At 44.0% G+C, this 20,490-nt stretch overlaps 1 pseudogene; it reads right to left on the bottom strand.

The window, feature by feature from the left end:
* Positions 1-14,507: 14,507 nt before the first annotated feature.
* Positions 14,508-17,719, bottom strand: LOC134485582 (small ribosomal subunit protein uS15-like; annotated as a pseudogene).
* Positions 17,720-20,490: the final 2,771 nt, after the last annotated feature.

Below are 20,490 nucleotides of genomic sequence, written 5' to 3'. Positions count from 1 at the left end.
GTATGCACAGAAGTTTTTGGAAGTGTATGAAAGTATTTTTGATTGTCAGAGTAAGGATAGAAAAATGAGCAGTCTCTCCTGGAGAGACACAGGTAACATCACCACCACAGCAAAGGACAGGGTAGTAAGGAAAAACATAAGAAGTTAATTTAATCAGCATTTTACACCGTGTGGCAGCCTTTAGAATTGAAGACCCTCCCCCCCCAAGCTCAGGGAAAACTGTTTTTATGCAAAGGTTCTATGAAGAATTGGCAGACACATTGACTGAGCACCAAGGTTAGGAATGGGCTGGACTGGGATGGGGCAGCAAGGTCTGATGTTCTGGGTCTAGGTCTCTGCAACTTTTTTCTTCTCAGGAATAGGACATGGACACTGAAATGAGACTTTCTATGTCTCGGGTTGGGAAAGGAAAGGAACAAGGAAATAGGAAGCAAGGAGTTAGTAACACCTTATTTCCCAGGTCCTTCCAGTCTCTGCCAGTTCAAAGTATACAGCAGACCAAGGTGCCATTCTGTAGGATATCACGTTCTGAAAACCAGAACCTCAATAACTGGTAAGGAGTCCTGGTGTTTAATGGGCAGGAGGTGCAGGGGAATGAAAGGTCAGACTATGAATGAGACTGTCCTGTCTAATAATACTAATCCCAAAAGGCCACTGAGCAATGTCAGTCAAATCTCAGTCTACCTAGTTTGGTTTAGTGGGAAATATTTTAAAAAATGAACACAATCTCATGGCACTGAAAGACCCCTAGAGTGGGGAGACCCTCACTCAAGTCTTGGGATAATGTGACCCCCACCCAAGAACTCACATGAGACTGTCCTTGCTGTAATAGCATGAGGTTTATTGATAGGAACCAGTGCACTGGGGTCGAGACTCGTATCCCATGCAGGGGAGAGGAGTTCGACCACGAGTAGCTGGGAGAAGAGGTTGGGAAAGGAAAGGAACAAGTTGATAGGGAGCGAGGAGTTAGTAACACCTTATTTCCTTAAATATAAAGGAAGAAACCACAACCCAAGGGGGTAGGGATGGCGACATTGGAAAATGTGGAGAATACAAGTGAAAAATCACACGGAGAAGCTTCCTGTTTCTCAAGATTGTTTAACTTTATGGTCAGCCAGTTCCTGGGAGAAACTTCCTTTTTCTCAAGATTGTTCTTTAAGATTTTAATCTAACTTTATGGTCAGCTAGCTCCTGGGAGAGAGTTGCTGAACCAGCTGGTGTAATTCTTCTGCTCTAAACTTTTGTCCAGTAGGGTAACCTTAAAACGTCTACCTTTCAGCACCAGTGGGGTGTTCTCATCTTGGTAGACTCTGTGGCCCAGAACTCCTGAAATGTCTCCAGTCAACTCATTAAGTTCCCTTGGTGGGTCACTGCCATGCCAGCCCCATATAACAACTGACCATCTTGAGATTAGCTGTCACAAATCTTGAGCTGTCACAAACCCAGCAAAATCAAAACTCTTGAGGTTTGTAATTTATTAATCAGATTTATATCAGTAAATTCTCACCCCATAAAATGTCCACACAATAAACTCAGAGCCAACTGATATTGATATAAGCTGCCCACTTAGATTGGACAAATTGTGTTGTAATAATCCATCCCATATAAGATATCTTATATCTTATATCTATTTGAAGCCACATGGATCTGGGCCATCCTCCTCTTCCTTCATTTTCTTTTCTCCTCCTCTTTCCCCCCCTCCCACTGGAAGTCCCGCCTACTCCTCGCCCAGTGATTGGTCCCCTAAAATCTTTATTCATTAGGGGAAGGTCTTTGCCACAGTTTGAAATTAGCAAGCTTGAAAGTCAGGGCTCTGCCTCCTGTGTCATTGGTAACACACCCATTTTATAGAAGGGGAAACATCAAAATTGCTCCCCTTCTTGAATTAGCAATGCCAAGTGAAAGGGAGGGAAGTGGAGTGGAGACCCAATATGGAAAGGCTCTGTATTACAGGTGACAGCAGCTTTTAGGATACTTATTTCAATGTCATTTCAAGGTGGCAAAGCCTTAGAAACTCTCTGCATTCTGAGAAGTGGCAATTTATAGACAAAGGGAATTTGTAAACTCTTAATTTTTGAACCACATCCAGGTTTTAAGGGACAGTATCAGAAAACATCAAGGAGGAACCTTAGTGCATGAATGCCTAGTATTTAACATTGTCAACAAAAAGCGACATTGTCCACCAAAGTTAGTGAGGCTCTGGCTTTTTTTTTTAAACACACTCTAACTTTAGCTGACATTTAAATGAGAAAGCTCAGCAGTATAGCAGGGAGCTGATTGATTTGAAAGGCATGGATAGGAGATAATGAGGGCTCTGCTATGCTCCTCTCAGTGCCGGTGACGGGTTAGAAATGATCTATTCCTGGCTAAAAGCGAAGGGGGTGGGGCAGTGTCTGTGTTGAACTTGAGGGATTTGCATCGCACTGAGAAGTCACTGTCTCTCCTCTGCTCCCTGCAGCAGATTTTCATATCAACCTTGATCATGGTTGGGAAAAAAAATCCTGGTAGACATTTCATGCGTCAAAGGCATCAAGGGTTGTTTTCTTAATTTTTTTCCCAAAGTGCTTCAGACACATTAGACTCGCAGACAGCCAGATAAAGACGGGTTCGGCAGCAAATTGGTCCTTTCTTGACCTGGTACGTGACAGGTGTTTGAAAAACCTTAGGTTGGAAAATAGAGTCAACCTTTGTTCCTCAGGAAATTTAACTTTCTTTCGAGAAAAGGCTAATTCTGCAGAGTCTTTTTTTTTTTTTTTTGGTTCTTTTTTTCGGAGCTGGGGACCGAACCCAGGGCCTTGCACTTCCTAGGTAAGGGCTCTACCACTGAGCTAAATAAAGCACTGAACCATCTTGCAAGCAGGTGGGAGGAAGCACTGCCTCAGGGCTGGATCTCGGGCCTTTCATGGTTGCTATAAAACTCCCCAAGTCAGTTTTCCCTATCCACATAATGGCTCAATTGTAAAACTCTCTCTCTGACTGGAGATTAATGAGGTGAGACATGTAGACGGCTCTCACTCAAGGATCAGCTCCCACTCCTTTAAATCCTCTGGAATAAAAATACTCCAGGGAATGTTTATCTGGAAACCTGATTGGCCGAGCCTTCTAGAAGGCCAGGGGGGAAGGAACACAAGGGGATCAGTCCTTTCTTTCCAGAAAAAGTGGCTGCTTGTTTTATTTATTATAGGGAGGCAGATGCCAGAGGGTTGTTCTAGTCACATCAGTAGGCACAGAGGCAGTTGACAATAAGCTCTGTCCTTTTAATCTGGTTCCATTCATTGTCCTAAATTAACCACAGTCCTGACTTGTCAAGAGCCCATTCATTCTCAGAATCTGACTTGGAACAGGATTTCGGCCTGCTAAACTATATCCTGGTACTTCTCTTGAGAAAGCAGATTGTTCCCGAGCATGGAAAAAGCAAAAGAAAAAAAATTCATAGAAGCTTGGAGTATCAACAATGATTTTTTTTTAAAGAGTCCCTCAGGTCCTGGAAATGTGGTATATATTATACTAATTGGACATTTTTCTAGACAGATCTATGTGGAATGACTCTTAGGGTATTTATCTTAATTTGCCCCTTGGAGAAATATTTAATTATCTTTTTTTTTTTAAGGTAAGTTTTAAGTTGGTCGCCCTTAGACTGTGTCTGATAATAAACTCTTTCCTCCTTGATTTTCCCTCTGGGCTCCATCGAGGGACTGACTCTCGGGCAGTTTAATGAAAGGCAAGGCTCCATCCACACTGCTTAAGGAGCAGCAGGAACTCTGCTAATTGCCACAAGGCGGAGAGCAGCTCGCTGGCCTGAAGTAGCTTTCTACAAGCATCCTGCCATTAACTTGAACTCTGACTGCAGTGCACGGGAGGGTGGCGGGGGACTGGAACTCTGACGGGTGCAGATGGACTCATCTGGGCTATCTCCCATCATAATTTAACCTCTAGGAGAGGCTGGCATAATGCCAGGTCCACAGATTTTTATACAGGGGTTGACCCTGCCAATGTGGTCATTCGTGTTTGAAGTCCTAAGGAACTCTTGCAGAGGAAGTGATGAGCAAGGTCAGCCAAGAATCCACTGGGAGTGGTGGAGTGAGGTAGGTAATGGGGCTGGGGACAGAGATAACTCAAGGTCAACTCATCCTGAACTTATTCGACTCCTATCAGCCAGAATGTGTTGGGGAGAATCCTGGCTTCTGAAACAAAATTTGTTCGCATGATTTTTTTTCTTCTACTTCACAGACACAGCTTTAACAGGATGCAGTTGATCCAGGGGCTGTAACAGACTCGCACTGAAGGCAGCAGGCAGCAGTAGCTGTGAGACTAGGTGCAAAGCCCAATGGTGTGGATATGAAGGGCTGGCTTATTGACTATTGCTTGTGTGGCCCTAAATTGTTATTTAGTGTTTCTGTGTCACATTTTCTTATGGCAACTAGAGATCAAAATCACATCTGTCTCCATCATGGACTGAATGTATTCTCTCAAAATTCCTCTGTTGAAATTGTTATCCCAGCCTAACAGTATTTGTAAGTGAGGACTTTGGGAAGATATTGTTACATGAAGACAGGAGGATATTGGATATTGTTGGTATTCTGTCTAAGCTCCACCCCTGTTGCCAGGTATGCTCCACCCCACAGTTGCCTGGCAACAGCCAGCTGTGCATGACACTATGAGAGGGGCTGCTTGTCCTCTCCTCATTCTCTCTTGTTCTTTATTCTCTTCTCTTCCCTGCTCTTCCCCTTGTCCCTTCTCTCCCCATCCCCCCTTCCCCCACACGCCCACAGCCAGCCTTTGTTTATCCCCCTTTCTACTCTTCTCCTCTCATTAAACCTCTCCAAGTGGAACCATGTTGGTTTAGTGTGGTCTGTCTGGATGCGAGCTGAGATTTAAACCCCAACAGATATGGCTGTCTTCATAGGATTAATGGCATTATGTAACAGGAGGAGAAATGGGTACGCTGATCCACACTTATAATCACACCATTGAGAATGCATTGACATGAGTTCAAGGCCAACTTGTTATATATATAGTGATATCGTAGGCCTGGATATGGTGTGAGATCCGATCTGGAAAAGCAAAGAAACAAAATGACAGGAGACATGTTGTTTCTTGCTCTCCTCTGTACCACACAAGAGTGCAAGAAGACACGAGAATGCACTCCAGAAGAGGGTGTGCCCCTGAACCTGACTGTGCTCGCACCATCAGATTCAGGTCTCTAGACCCATGAGAAAATTAATTTCTGTTGTTTATAAGCCACCCAATCTGCAGTACATTGCTATAGTGCCAGGTGGATTAAGTCAACGTTGCCAGGTCATTTTGAAGTCTGTCTCAAACTCTAGCTGGTGCCTAATAAATGCTTGGTAATCTTCCACAATCTTGAGCATGGCTGCTGTTTGAGGCTTTCCTGTCAGATCCTCCCTCGTTCACTGGCATCCACCATCCCCACCACTGCCTTACTGCGACTTTATTCACATCGAAGAGGGTTTTTTTGTTTGTTTGTTTTTAACCTGAGGAGTTAACTGTAGATGCCAGACCTCTTATTAATGCTCAGAATATCATTACAGGGTAGCGAGGAGGGCAGGGATAAACCACTTTCCCACAGTCAAGCGGAAAGAGAGGCCCTTCTAATTGACTCTTTGTCCTTATTAACTGGATGGTTCTCTGGTCTTTCATCATTTCTTTCTTTTTGCCCTGGCAACAGATTCGTGAGTTTAGGGAGTTCATCTGGGAAGTGATGAAAGCTACTTCACCAAGCATCAGGAAGATACGATGGAAGATGGGAAAGCCCCGTGCTGCGGTTCCTCTAGAGAAGGTTAAACACAGCTTCCGGTTCTCCACTCCAGATCACCAGCCTGTTCACCACAGAAACGCAAGGACAAAAGGCAGTGACATTCGTTAATGTCCTCATGCAAACTACCTCTTGGAGGAATGTGGGCTAATTGTTCCAGAGTAGACAACTCATCAAGAGGATGGAGACATTGGCTGGCTTTCAGTTGAGTACATGAATCATTTCCTTCTAGCAGGGCCTTCTGGCGGCCTTAAATTTGGGTATCACAAGAGCTCCTAACAGGTTAAGCCCAGTGAGAGGTGTTGCAGAATGAGACAGAAAATTCCCCAAATCACAGCTCTAATTTTCTTCCCAGGCTTGAACAAGTGGCCACAACTACCATAAAAATCGCTTTGAAGTCAGTCATGCATTATGTACTACCAAAAGAAAAGAGACAATCCAAATCTGAGCAGCCCATAGAACTCAGTGCCTTTTCTTAAGCCCAGCTATGAAAACAAATTCTCTCCTTTTACACTAAGGTCCATCCAAAGGGAGGTGTTCGTGTGCCCTCTGTCTTCTCTGGTGGAGCGTTAACTACCGTAGCAGCCATGTCACCAGTGCAGTTAACGTTTGGCTTTGTCCCATCTTCTGAGTTGATAAAGCCTGCTGATCTCAACGCAAAGATTGAGCCACGTGTGGTAACTTGGGAGCCCGAGCTCTATAGAGCCAGAAAGATGAAAGAAAGGAATGGGCCTTTGACTTTTCTCAAGAAACTTGGTGTGTTCGTGCATTTTTTTCCTGAGATGACATAACAGGTTTCTTAGTAGCGACATGTAATCTGGCTCACGCAGCTACTTACTTGGAAAAGGAACAGGCCAACCATCCTCAGCCAAACCACCTCCAGATACCGGCCTCCTTTGCGCCCAGCGTGTGTCTTACAGACTCCGCACCAAGTTTGTCTATCCACCTGCACATGGAAGAAGGTTTCCTCATTCTGCTCTAGTGTGATGGATCCTCTTCTGAAATCCATTAGCATTCTTCTTGAGAGCCACCTGTCCAAAACCCCAAGGGGCCATAGAGAAACAAACAAACAAACAAACAAACAAAGGTATTAAAATTTGAGTGAAAAAGTCTCCTCCTGCCACTAATTTCTTTCTAATCTGAAGTTCAAATGCCACAAGCAAATCAGAATCGTTTCAAGTCACCTCATCTCCTTTCACATGAAATGAAACAAGCAGCTTCTCACCCAGATTTGATTCTGACGGGCATCGCAGTAAAAACCAGGGCCTCTGCATAACAAGGCCTAGGGTCTGGAGAAGCTCAGGATAAACAGACAAACACACTTGCCAGTCTTCCTCGGTAGAGTTGGTATGACCTCATACTTGGAGCTGTAATCCAAGAACGGGTCCAAGTCAAAATTAAGAGCTCTACACACGGGGTTGGGGATTTAGCTCAGTGGTAGAGCGCTTGCCTAGCAAGCACAAGGCCCTGGGTTCGGTCCTCAGCTCAAAAAAAAAAAAAAAAAAAAAGAAAAAAAAAAGAGCTCTACACATGAGGACTCCATTCCTCACTGACTCACATGGACCCTCTGTCGTGACTATACCTCATATGTCAGTCTGCTGGAACGGTCATCCTCAGCTTACAGAGTGGCTGAGGCCCAGAGATGCCGATGGCCAGTCATTCAGCAGTAAAGATGGGACTCGAGGACCATGTAGACTTTTCAACAAGAGCTCTGCTGCAGTTATGTTAGAGACAGAACAGTATTTCACCGTGGACTTTGGAGCACAGAACACTGAGCGGGTTCTCTGTGTTGCTTGGTAGAAGCATTAAAAAGCTCTGAGTTTGATATTGAAGTCATTATTATTACTGAAAACGGCTATACTTATTGATGTTTCCTAGGTGTAAAGCACTCTACCAGGGTTTCTTAAAGTACGCCTCTTCATCTCATTACCACTTACTGATGTTATTATCTTTTACAGAAAGCAAACCAAGGCATGGAGAAAGCATGTTAATGCTCGTGTGAAGCCAGCTGGGACCATATAGATGCATCCTTTTTTTTTTTTTTAGATAAAAACCAGTCAAATACAGTTCAATTTCCTACTAACTAGTAAAATTGGATCTAAGTCCAAGTTTGCCACCTGACTTATTGATTGTTGAAGAAATAGTCACGGTGTAAAGTTTAAAGTCATCGGTTCTTGAGGAATATTCCAATCTCAGACCAGAGAGAATAAGTAGCAGAAGCCAGCCATGGCTAGTTCTACTCTTCCATTCAGGAATTCCTGATTCCTGCCCCCGGACTCATCTCTTACTCCTGCTTCTCCTGCCTCGACTTGCTTTGAGGAGGCTCCTCCTTTGCATTTCTCCAGGCATCATGTTATCCCGTGTGACTCATTCCTTCTCCGGGTTCCCACCTCTCCTCACCTGGGGCTTGAGCATTTTTACTTCTATTCAGCCTTCTGGGGCTTCTGGCTACAGCTCTCAGGCTCAGCCCCACCCAAGCAGCTCTTCACCCTGGGGCTGACCTTAATGTTCCCCTAGCTCCCAGTGTTCCACACCAACCACTTTTCTATCCCAGACTCCGGAAGAAACCAACTTCCCTCCCTTCCCCTCAACTCCTTGTGTGGGTTGGGAGAAGGCAAGCTTTGAAGGTGTTGGTGATAAGTTTGGAGGAGGTGGGAAAGTTACCTACCTCAGTTTGGTTCCCACGAGCGTGGAGGGACAACCCTGGGAAAGGCCACAAGAAGCTAATGGCTGTGTGTGATTTTAAGAAGAGGGCAACTATAATAAAAGGGTGTGGTGGTAAGTTAGGAAGGGAAGAGGCATAGAGGTTGGGCACAATTGGCTTCCTAAGTACACAAATCACCTAACAGCTTAGAACTTAGCAGAAACCACCAAGGTGGCAAAGAAGTGAATAGGCAATGACTCTAAGGAGCAAGGGACACGGACGAAGAAGCAAACTCCTGATGTTTGACTAAAGAGGGTCTTCCTTTTCCCTGAACTAAAACTACCACCACCACCACCAAAAACAACAACACAACAAAAGTGTATAAGATGGGACAGATGATGAACAGCTATCCTACCACCTCTTTCCTTATGGTACATGTCTTCATGTTGGTCCTACTGATCGTTTGGCCCCATCTCCATGGGACAGAGAATTCAAAGGCTGATGCTGTTAGTGAAGAGAAGATCTGGAAACTAGGTCCCAAGGGAAGGTGATGCTGAACTCAGTAGGAAAAATGAGTCTACTTTATGGGGAAATAAAGAGGACGTGTGTGAGGTGAGTGACAGGTGGCTAATAGAAAACAGAAAATGTTGATTAAACTGACCTACAACTGACTTACCAGCTAGGGCTGGGTTCCTGATCCCATACACAAGACACAGACAATGAGGAGAGTCCTTTCCTACAGTTCAGTCAACTTTGTCCTCTACTTAAACATGTTACAGTCCTAGTTGGGCATGGCACAAAAGGAGATCTAGAGGACAGCAGGGGACTAGACATGGAAGAATAGAAGCCAGAAAGAGCAAAGGTTAATGGGTCTGACATCAGATATCTGGGTTCAAATCTTAATTTTACCATTTGGGCAAGTCTCCTTATTCTTCTGTTTCTCTAAGAACAAAAATACTAGCTCCCTCATGGGGTACATGGGAACATCTATGCATGTAAAATGCTCAGCACAGGGCTTCATTCATATGAAATATTGTGAAAAAGGAATAGGTAATATCATTATTACGAAGATGACGTGACAGGATTAATAGTGAGAAAAGTTTCCTTGTTCTCAGCCACAGAGAACTTCTTTAATATTTGCTTTCCCCAAACCTTGGTCTTTCTAAAGCTGCTTGGCCCCAAGCAGGTGTTTATTTCCTCTTTTTTTCTATGCCACCTCCAATGCAATGGTCTTGGGACAGACAGAGCCACCAGACCTGACCAGGAACTCCTAATAGAAGACACTCTTCACAGGCTAGGACCTCTCCCACTGGCATTGGAGGAGAAAGCATTCTTGCTATCAAAGGCATGTGAGAAGGATTGGTTGCCAAGTAACCCAGTATCACATCCTGTCAGGCTACCAAGCACCCTATAATGCATACCCTTTTAAGCATCAGGATTATTAAATAGAGAACTCATCTAGGAAGGCCTGATTTCGAGACTGTTACTCGATACTTCTCTAATGGGAAATACTCAATGTGTGTTTACTGGAAGTGAAACGTTGCCGTTCTGTGGCTCTTTTGGACCACACTGATTAAAACATGCTTGAGAGCTCCATATGCTTGTGGTAAATGAGTGATATATATTGGTTGCTCTGTTTTCTGTCTGGTCCAGCCCAGCCTATGTGAGACGAAAGGGGAAGGGGGTACAAGTGCTTTGGAACCAATTTGCCCTGGAATCAAATGAACTTAAGGAGTTGGTTTGGGTCAATAAATGTTCTTGAACATGTTTATTTCAGTGTGTGTTCAAGTATGGCCATATTTGACTGAAATGGATTATAATTAAAAAGGGATGAATGCCTCCAACATTGATTGTTTTCTTGTGTTTGTACAGATTGAACAAGGCACAGACCTTCAGTTATAGGGCTGCAGTAACGTCTTTTCTGATGTTAGCCAGAAACTGAGTTCTCCATGAGAATTGTCCAGGTAACTGAGGCTTATTCTGTTTAAGAGAAATATTAGGCATTTAAATAAAGCTCTCTCTTGGAATATAGGAAATATTTCTCTGACTTTCTACATCCTGGTCTTCAAGTCAATCTTTCTTTTAAAGCAAAGTCCTGGGTTACAGTGTCAATGATGAGATGTTTTCTTTGTTTTATTTTGGGAGGGAGGTTGCAGGGGCAAAGGGTAGATATGAGGGATGAAGAGACGAGAGGGACTGGGATGCATGATGTGAAACTCACAAAGAATCAATAAAAAGATTTTTCTTAAAGTGTTGTGGCGGAGGTATGTGCAAACAGGGCCCACATATAGAGGTCAGAGGCCATCTTTGGGGAGGCTTTTCTCTGTTGCGTGTAGTTTTTGCTCTTCCTGTCTTTGTTCCAGGAGGTGACCGTGCTACCAGCCCTCCTGTCATCCCCCACCTCCGGCTTCCCTTGAATTCTCGGATAAAAGACACACACACAGTTGTTCATTTTCAACTTGCCTTATTGGCACAATTGCTGGGCGATGCTATCTCCCGCCTGGAAAAGCGCGCCTTACCCATTTCTTATCTCCATCTCTCCACCTGCCCTAAACTTCAGTTGCTAAACTCCCCTGACCACCCGCCTATGGGAATGGCCACAGCCCACCACTCTTCCTGAGACCTCATGTGGTTCCCTGGTTCTCTTCTTTCCAAAGCATGTCGAACTCCATTCTCCTTCCTTGCTTCTCCCTGCCTCCCTCCAAGGACCTGGAAGTCTCACTAGTACCTTCTGCCCAGCAATTGGCCCATGGCTTTCTTTATTGACAGATCAAGAACCAATTGGGGACCAGGACCTTAGTAGCAGAACAGCTTCCTACATTTCTCTCTTACTGTTTGGGTTTAGGAATTGAATTCAGGTCAGCCATGTTTCCAGCTCCAGGTCAACTTTTTACTGTCATTGCAGCAACCCAGGGTTCCCTTGAATATTATTAATGACCCTTCACTAATGGCACCACAGAGCAATGCTTTTGCAATTCTTAGTCTTGGATTTTAGAAGATTCTTTTCTCCTTCCTTGGGCTCATTCTGTTCCAACAATTTACTGTTACTATCCATAGAGCAGCTTTTGTATCTTGAACTTGTCATTCATCCCTACTCACCTTTGAATGAGGAGACCAGATAACCATTCTTAGCAAACATTTAAGCAAAGCCAGAATAAACAGTCTCAGAGTAGGGTCTCCTTAGGAATAAAATATTTATACTTCAGTGAATTGACTCTGAGAGACCTGTTTTGGCTATCTTAGTGGTCTTTTGGGTTTGTTTTGGTGTTTCCCCAAAAGCATTCCAGAAAGAAGTTGACAGGCGTCTGAATTGTAATGTTGTGGTTCCTTTGAAAATGTAATCTAACCTTTAAAAGTATCTTCTTGTGTGTTCATTAGAACACTCCAGAAGCAAGTGGTGAGGTTTTCTAATCAGCATAGTCCACATTAATCTCTGCCATGGTTCTCTAAGGATAGCACTGTGATCTCCAACTGTACAGCTAGTGGTTTATTATACAGAAGAGACCTGGAATTCACCAGAGATACATTCTGAAGCCCTGATGAAGGTATAAGACTGCCAATGTTATTACAGCATAAGAGTGTCCTCCATGCTTTGCAATAAAGTGTGATCGAAAAATTCAAGTACTCTTAATGACTCTATAAATACAGGACTTAAGTTACTTATAAAGCTTGTTGAGCTTTTCTCTAGGGTGATTTCTTACCAAGAAATAAAATTTTATTATTTATTCAGCAGTCCTGCATGTAACCCGCTGGAGGAAAGCACAGCCTGGTTTGAAGTGCTTGCCGTGTGCTACTCTGAGTTCAGACAGTCATCAAAGTGACTCCTTCCACACACGAAGTTTCTGCCTGGGAAACTTCGAGTACTGTCATGGTCCAAGGGTGGCAATTTTACATGCTTGCAGGTCCATGTAAGTGAATGACTTGGAGTGTTCACATCCACCCGTGTCTTTCAAACATAGCTTTCCATATCCCTGTTTATGTATATGACATAAAGTCTCATTCAGATGTCATATATGTGTCTTCTTCTCCCTTCCACTTTTTTTACCTCTAGCGGCTAAAACTCGTTTTCCAAGTTTTCTTTACACTAGTAGAGCTGTAGTAGTAGAGTATGTCCTGTTAGCAGGGCATGACAGAGGCTCCTAGGGAGGGTGGCCGTTTCTCCTTTTGCTTCTGCCTAAAACATGTGCAAGATGCTTCTCAATCATGAAAATAGAAAAACAAACCTTTCTAATTTAGATGATAAAATCACAAGACAGAATTGGACAGCTGTGTGGAGCTTCCCACACTCTTCATTTGGCCAGTTCAGAATGTTCTATGACTTGTAGCTGAAGGTAGTCCTAAAGTTCACTAGCTACACTCTTTACCACTGATTACTTCATAAGGGAGCACGTATCTGTGTTCTTCACTTAGAGACACCTTTCCCCTACTAGATAAAAGCATGGACTGACTGGGTGTGTATAGTAGTACATAGCTCTAATTTTAGAAGAAGCAGAGACAGAAGGATTCATGAAGTTGAGGCCAGCCACAGCTACTTACTAAGACACTGTCTCAAACAAACAAAAGGTGAGGAGGGCAATAAGACATAGATTCTCATCTACCATATCTGTTCCCCAACCCCAAGTAAACTGTGTAACTCAGTCTATTTATCTTTCCATATTTTGAATAGGAAAACTCTGGGATATTTCCCTATGTGGCTGTGCCCCAGTTGTATGTCTTTATGATGTTCAATTTCACTTAACCCAAAGACAATTTAATGGTGGTTACATCAGACTGACTGAATGTCTCAGTACCCTTTCCCATGTTACCCCGTCATTGTCAGCTTTGTTTTCTACATGAAATAATAAGTGAGAGAATGGTGAGTACTGTGTGAACAGAAGCTCTTGCCCATCCAGACAGAGTGCCGGATACTTTGCCTCCAGTTTCTGGGAAAGGAAGGAAAGAAGGAATGAACAGTGCAAAGCAAAGAAGGTGTTTGATGTTAGAGGTGGCCCATGCCACAATAATTCCAACTCTTGGGGGATGGAAGCAAGATAATAAACAATTTACATTCATTGAAGGCTATGTAGTGAGTTCAAGACCAGCCTGGATTACATGAGATCTTGTTGAGAGAGAGAGAGAGAGAGAGAGAGAGAGAGAGAGAGAGAGAGAGAGAGAAACAAAGAGAGAAACAGAGAGAGAAACACACAGAGAGAAACAGAGAGACAGAGAGAGAGAGACAGAGAGAGACAGAGAGAGAGACAGAGAGAGACAGAGAGAGAGACAGAGAGAGACACAGAGAGAGAGACAGAGAGACAGAGACAGAGAGAAAGAAAGACAGGGACAGAGAGAAAGAGAGAAAGACAGGGACAGAGAGACAGAGACAGAGAGAAAGAGAGACAGAGATACATAGAAACAGAGAGGGACAGAGACAGAATAGAAATATAGATATTGATTCTGGGTCCCATTTTTATAACTACGTGCGTCCAAGTGATGAGGCTTGGGACAGTTTGTGTCATTTAGCATGTCCCACATAGAAGTTCAGTGAGCTTGCACAGTGGAGAACACCAAGCGTCTAGGATTCTATCTTTAAATCTGGCCTCAGAAGGTCAACTCTAGGCATCTGGAAGTAAGGAACGGCTTGCATTTTTTGCATATGTTTTAGGGCACTCTCCCACGGCTGACAGAGCAGGCCTGCTCTGTCTGCTCATTTTTAAGGAGATGTCCAAATGGACAATGGTATCCTGGTGCTAAACTATAGACATACATTTATGCAGTATTAACAGAGGGCTTGCCACTACAAACAAACACCCAAAAAAAAAAGTGCAAGAAAATCCAAAAAGGTATAGAATAAACCACAGCATAAACGTCTGTGTAACAGGAGTGGCTGCACACGGAACTTAGCAACCTGCTGAACCAGCAACCACAGACTATAAACACAGAAGAGAGCGCTGTGCAAACTGTAGACACACATCCCCAGGGAATGAGAAGTGGTGCTGCTGTTACTCGGAGAACTGTCAGGCAGGCTGTGAGACTGTGGGTCTTGAATGGGAGGAGGCCTCACCAGGGCTGGGAATCCCAGTTACTCAGACTCTAAACACTGGGGGGATCTTCATTTCTAACACAACATGAGCCTTGACTGTCTTTCCTGCGACGAGGGAGAAAGCATCACCTCGGCACGAATTATTTATTTGTTATATACAGAGTACATTTCATGACAGGAGAGCAAGAATGGAGCCCGCGAAGGCCAGGAACATGCCAGCTATGTTTGTTAAATGTTAACGAGATGTCTGTGATAATGCACGCACACTTACTGAGCTGTGAAAATGTTGAGCAAGATGAATTACCAAGTACCTCGGTGTATTAACAATCCTGGGATGCTAATGAGGCTGGGGAGTCTAAAGTTAATGCCACATACTGACCCGGCTGCCAAGCACCCAAAGAATGCAGAGCTAAGGAGCCAGAGATCTTTTGACAAAACTCCAAACTTGACCAACAACATGTGCCTGCTTGGGTCCTCAAGTTTCGTCAGGCTGAGAGCCAAATTTTCTACATTCATTTCATACCTGCGACAGTTCCCCAAAACGAATGGTTCTCGCCTTTCCGTTTGGTGCCCAGCAGTCAGGGATGCCCGTGCAAGCAGAAGAACAAGATGAGACGAAGGCCAGAAGTGGCCAGAGCAGCTGTTGGAAGTTCTATGTACCGTCCCACTGACTTCAGAAGAAGTTCTAAATGACCGATAGAGAAATGAAAATGAGGTTCACATCCATGCTCAGCTGGGTACTGGGCACTGTGAGGAGGTCCAGAGAACCATGTGTGCCCTGTTTGGTCTCATGAGGCCTACAGCAGGAACACTTTAAGAACGGAGAAGACTCAGTCTTTAGAGGAGGGCACCTCTTTTCAGGTGTATCACACTGCGTACTTTCTCTTCCTTCTTTCCTTCCTTCCTTCCTTCCTTCCTTCCTTCCTTCCTTCCTTCCTTCTTTCTTTCTTTCTTTTGAATTTACTAAAAGTGATTTTATTGCTTGTGTACACAACAGCATTTATGCCACTAGAGCAGAGGCTGAGGGCGACTCATATTTCCAACTGGGTGGGAGCATCCGCTTAGTCTTACAGTAGCGAGCCAGCGGGTGAATTCTGCTCTCTGTTAGACTCAGGCAGAATTTAGCATCCTTATCTTTTCTGTTCCTCTCAAGGTGCTTTTGGACAGCAACTGCTTTCTTAATCAAATGGTAGAGATCCCCAGGGAGATCAAGGGCAAGGCCTTTGGACTTAAGGATTTTTAAGATTTTATTTCCAGTCACAAAACGGACCTATGCCATACCATGTGTGTCCCTCAGGGTCACACCTATCTGGGAGGGAGTCAGGCCTTTCTTGGCCAACTTGTAAATTTGTTCTTTCATATCGTCAGATGTCGACTTCAGCCACATGAGCACGCTGTGGTGGTAGGGCAGAACTGACTGGGACAGGGCCTTCCTGGGAGCGTGCATGGCACCCATGGTTGTGGAAGTCTGGTAGCAAAGAGAGAACGAGGTAGGAAACGGCACAAGGAGTCAAGCCACACCGGAACTTGTGTATTTTCAATTATTTGAACTTGGGCTATGATGTCTTTGAATTTCAGCATACTTACATACAGGACAGGCCCGGCACCTGTTCCTGCAGACAGTTACTGGAGAGCTCAGTGGTGTAACACAGACAGACACTTAGATGAATTGCCTGATCGGAGTCCCTACATAGTAAGGCAGACCGATGTGTTAACGGAAATGACAATCAGATATTACCATGTTGATATTACAGGTGTTTTCAAGTAAGTTTCCTCAACACTCTTAAGACCAGCAGGCCACAGGTTCCTACACAGAAAGACACAGGCAAGTTAGAGCAGTGGTTATCAACCTGGGGAATGACACCTTCACAGGGGTCGCCTAAGACCATCAGGAAACACAGATATTCGCATTACGTGTCATAACAGTACCAACATTAGTTTGAGGTAGCAGTGAAATAATGGTATGGTTGGGGGTCACCACAGCAGGAGGATCTGTATTAAAAGGTCTCAGCTTTAGGAAGGTTGAGAACTACTGGGGTAGAGTAACATTTCTGGGTATTGTTGCTGTCTTTGGGAAAGAAAGCCCATGGTTTCCACGATCCACCTCAAAGAAGAGAAATTCTTCCTGTGGCCTGTTTTGAGAGAGACCGTGAATAAGAGAAAATGAGGTCACGGGGAGGTCAAAGGACTCACTTCCAAGGCCCTTCAGTTTCCTTCAGTTCAAAGTATCAGCATGAGATGGTACCTTGTAAAAGAGCATTGTGTTCTGAGTCTTGAAGTATAAATCACAATGCTTGGCCCAAATTGCTTTTGAATTGTATTGTGCAGGCTCCCTGATGGATACTTTCTATGAGTACAAAGCAGGGATGGGCCTGGTCAGGCTTTGGTGTCTGCCCCCTTGGATGTTAGCAGATGAATTTAGAACAGCTCTGGAAAAAAAAATTTAAAAGGGAGCTGTCTCCAAGGCTCTCACATCCTTGAGTTCTCAGTTCTGAGCCAAGCGTGATCAAAAAGGTCACACCATCTGAACAGCTGATTTCATGGAAGAAGAAATCTGTTCACCTCTACTCATGCTTCTCTCAGACAGGCTGTTGTTTCCTGGGAGCCTGGGGGAGCAGGTAGCTGTTGCTTGTTTTTTAGGACAGCCCTCTGCCCTCTACACCAGTCCTACTTCCCAGCCTTCCTTTGACCGTGGTTCAGTTAAAATAGCCTAGCTTCCTCAAAGGAGAAGAATGAGGGGTGGACTTCCTTGGCTTTTCGGATGATATAGCTGCCCATCTGGTCTGGAATACTTGTGGCATGAATCTGCCTAGATGCAGAGAAATGAGCCCAAAGGCACCTAACACGGTGGGCCAGGATTTAGCAATCAATCAAATAAAAAGAAGTAAACCTTCCTTAGAAGGCAGAGAAGGCCCAAGCCTGGGACTTGAGAAGCTGATGAAGCTAGTCATTTCATTGGAGCCTGTGCCTCTCTAGTTACCTTGTGTTTTCTAGGAAACAATTATGTCAGAAAATTTCATTAATTTTATGTCCGTGGGTAATTCACTGACTCTAATTGGCTTTGAGAGTTGGTGATTGCATGCAGCCTCTGAGGATGAGCACACGAATGGGAAAAGCAAATCTTTTTTTCAGTGTGCTGAAATGTAACTGAGTGATCGTTTCCATTTTTAATAACCCCCAGAACACGTGGAGAGTACAGCTACTGAAACGAATTACAAGACGGAAGAGCATCCGTGGATGAAGAAGGCACCAGGGTGTTGATAATGGGGGCATTGCATATGCTCAGAAATAACAAAAATAAAAAACACTAAGACTAATAGTGATATCTGCCAAGAGACAGTTATCATTTTGAAAATTTTATTTATCACTGAATCCTTCAACATAGGTGCTGTGTCTATTGTAGCTCACATGTATAGAAACCAAGGTACAGAGATTGAAAATCTTAACTAAGTGCATATAGCCAGTGCACAATAAAGCCAACGTAGGAAGAATCCCAAGATCCACCTCTGCCCATAATTCCCCCAAAATGCCAGATCATCAAATGTGTTGGTTTCTTGCCCAGTATCCTAGGATTCATTCTTTCCCATACACACCTCACTTTTAGGGTCAACCATATGAAGCTTCTGTTCATGAGTTAAAGATCTTTGATTGTTAGTCGCTTCCTAGACTCCAACCTAAGAGTCCTTGATCTAGGGATTATCCCCAATTAAGTAAGTCAACCAGCCATCTATTTACCTGATCATAATCACCTGGAGGAGGTTGTGTAGACCAATCAGGATGAATGTCAGGAGGGACACATCATAATGTCTAGACTTCTAGTAGCAGTATCTACAATGACTTAGAAAAGAAGTCTGTTTGGGGAGATTTTTTTATACCCACCATAGCGAAGACAGTCAACACATGGAGCCATGACTGACGATGAACCATGCGTCATCATTGGTCCCTCTAAATTTTCCCTCAGAGGAGCCAATCCATGGTCCTTTGAGTTTAAGTTAAGGGAGTTGGGCTTGTCTTTATTCTCAGTCAGTAGCCGATATTCTTGAGTAGAGAGAAAGAGGAAAGGGATTTCCAATTTTGTAACTGACACGAGCAATAGAGATTGCAGAAATGTCTGATGATCCTTTAGGTTTAAGACTTTTGGCTCTGTTGCCCATTGTTGTACAGTTCAGAGACTACTGGCTCTCCTTCTTCACCTCTATCTGTGCTCTCTAAAGTAGTGTTTCACCCCTTTGTGGGGGTGTCTAATGACCTTTGCACAGGGGTCAAATATCAGATATCCTGCATATCAGATGCTCACATTATAATTCATAAGAGTAGCAAAATTCTGGTTATGACCACAACATAGAGTTGCAGCATTAGGAAGGCTTTGAACCACTGCTCTAAAGATTGCTCCTGCAAGAGCGAAAAGGCATAAGGAAGCATGCCTCTTCATTAGCTACCTTACACAGTGAAATAGAGAAACTGAGGCAAAAGAGCTTGCCTCAGACACTGAACAGTGAAGCTTTACCTCTGAAGTGGCCTTCTTCAGGCAAAGCAAGAAGTAAGGCATTGAAGGCATTATACTGGTCTTCATTATGACTTTACCTTGAAGTTTACAGATTTTTTTCAAGCATAATTTCTCTATTTGAATTGACACCCACTTATATTTTCCATCAGATTATGGTGTACCTAGAAGAAAGACTAATTGAGGACAACAGTGGCTTACCCAGTATCTGTCCATCTTCCATATTCCTTCCTAACAGAATCCTGGTTTTGCACAGGGACCCACAACAACCATCAATAATAGTGCTCCCCAGTCCTTTGTGCAGAACATACCCTGGGCAAGGCCTTTCTCATGCAGTCAAAGAAGGCAAGTCAATTTCCAAGGTGGAAATGGCTATCCAGTAGCTTAAGGACATTGCTTTGGTGGTAACTGATGGTTGCTCTGTGGAGGAATATAGAAATTGTGCATTTTGGTGGTAATTCTGGAGTGTTCTTTGATCATGCAGGGTTTAATTACAGGCTCAAGGACTTGAGGCTATGAGGGAGAGTCTTTCAATGGCATTTCATTGACAGGGTGTTGTTACAAACCACATACCATTCAGAATGGGACTGGTTCCCAGACAGCCATTTTATTTTGATCCTGGGTGGGTATGGGAGTTAAGTGAGAGGAGGAACTCCTGGAATTTATCAGCCTAAACTCATTGCCACCAATCACAGCCCAGCAGATGGAAGGTTTACTCGGGGCAACCAAGAGGCCGAGCCTCTGGAGATGGTGGATTCCTGTCGTACATTGCTTCCCTCCATCTCCCAGAGTCCACACCATTGTGTGAGTCAGGCAGTACCAACAGTTAATGTTAGGTTACTAAATTCAATGGCTTCCCTGTCTGTTCATCCATCCGAAATCCTCTCAGGACTATTGAGGTTGAGGACATTATTAGCACTTTTGGATAGGAGGACTAAGGGAGTCCTGAGCAGGGGTCTTAGGTAGTCTGGAGAAGTGGCAGGCTGTAAATTCTGGTGTTTGGGGGTGATTAATATACAGGACAGCAGTTCTCAACCTGTGGCTCATGACTTCCATGGGAGTCACATGTCAGATATTGCTGCTTATCAGGTATTTACGTTACGATTATTATCAGTAGTAAAATAACGGTTATGAAGTAGCAATGAAATAATTTTATGGTTGGAGGTCACCACAGCATGAGGAACTGTATTAAAGGGTCGCAGCATTAGGACGGTTGAGAACCACTGATGCAAGAGAATGAGGGCCTGGCGGTGAGTATGGAGAGAGTGCCAGTGCTCACTCAGGCTCTTCCTTGTGGGATGAGGGCCCCGACCCCCAGCACACACAAAGAATCGTCATAGACAGTTGTGTAGAAACAACATCCAGGAGAACCTTTGATGGTATACATAAATTCAGCATTCCACCCAAGAGCATACAAAAATGGACCTGAGGACCCCCACCCAGCTGCTCTTGAAGATGGGGGAAGTGGTTATAAGCCTCGAGAAGTTTAGAAAAACGTTGTCTGCTTCTGTAATTTCTTTAGACTCAGAAAAAAAAATACCACCAAC

Source organism: Rattus norvegicus, chromosome 2 (genome assembly GCF_036323735.1).
Source record: "Rattus norvegicus strain BN/NHsdMcwi chromosome 2, GRCr8, whole genome shotgun sequence".
Taxonomy (NCBI): domain Eukaryota; kingdom Metazoa; phylum Chordata; class Mammalia; order Rodentia; family Muridae; genus Rattus; species Rattus norvegicus.
The sequence above is the reverse complement of the archived record's forward strand: the minus strand, read 5'-3'. Positions and strand labels throughout refer to the sequence as shown.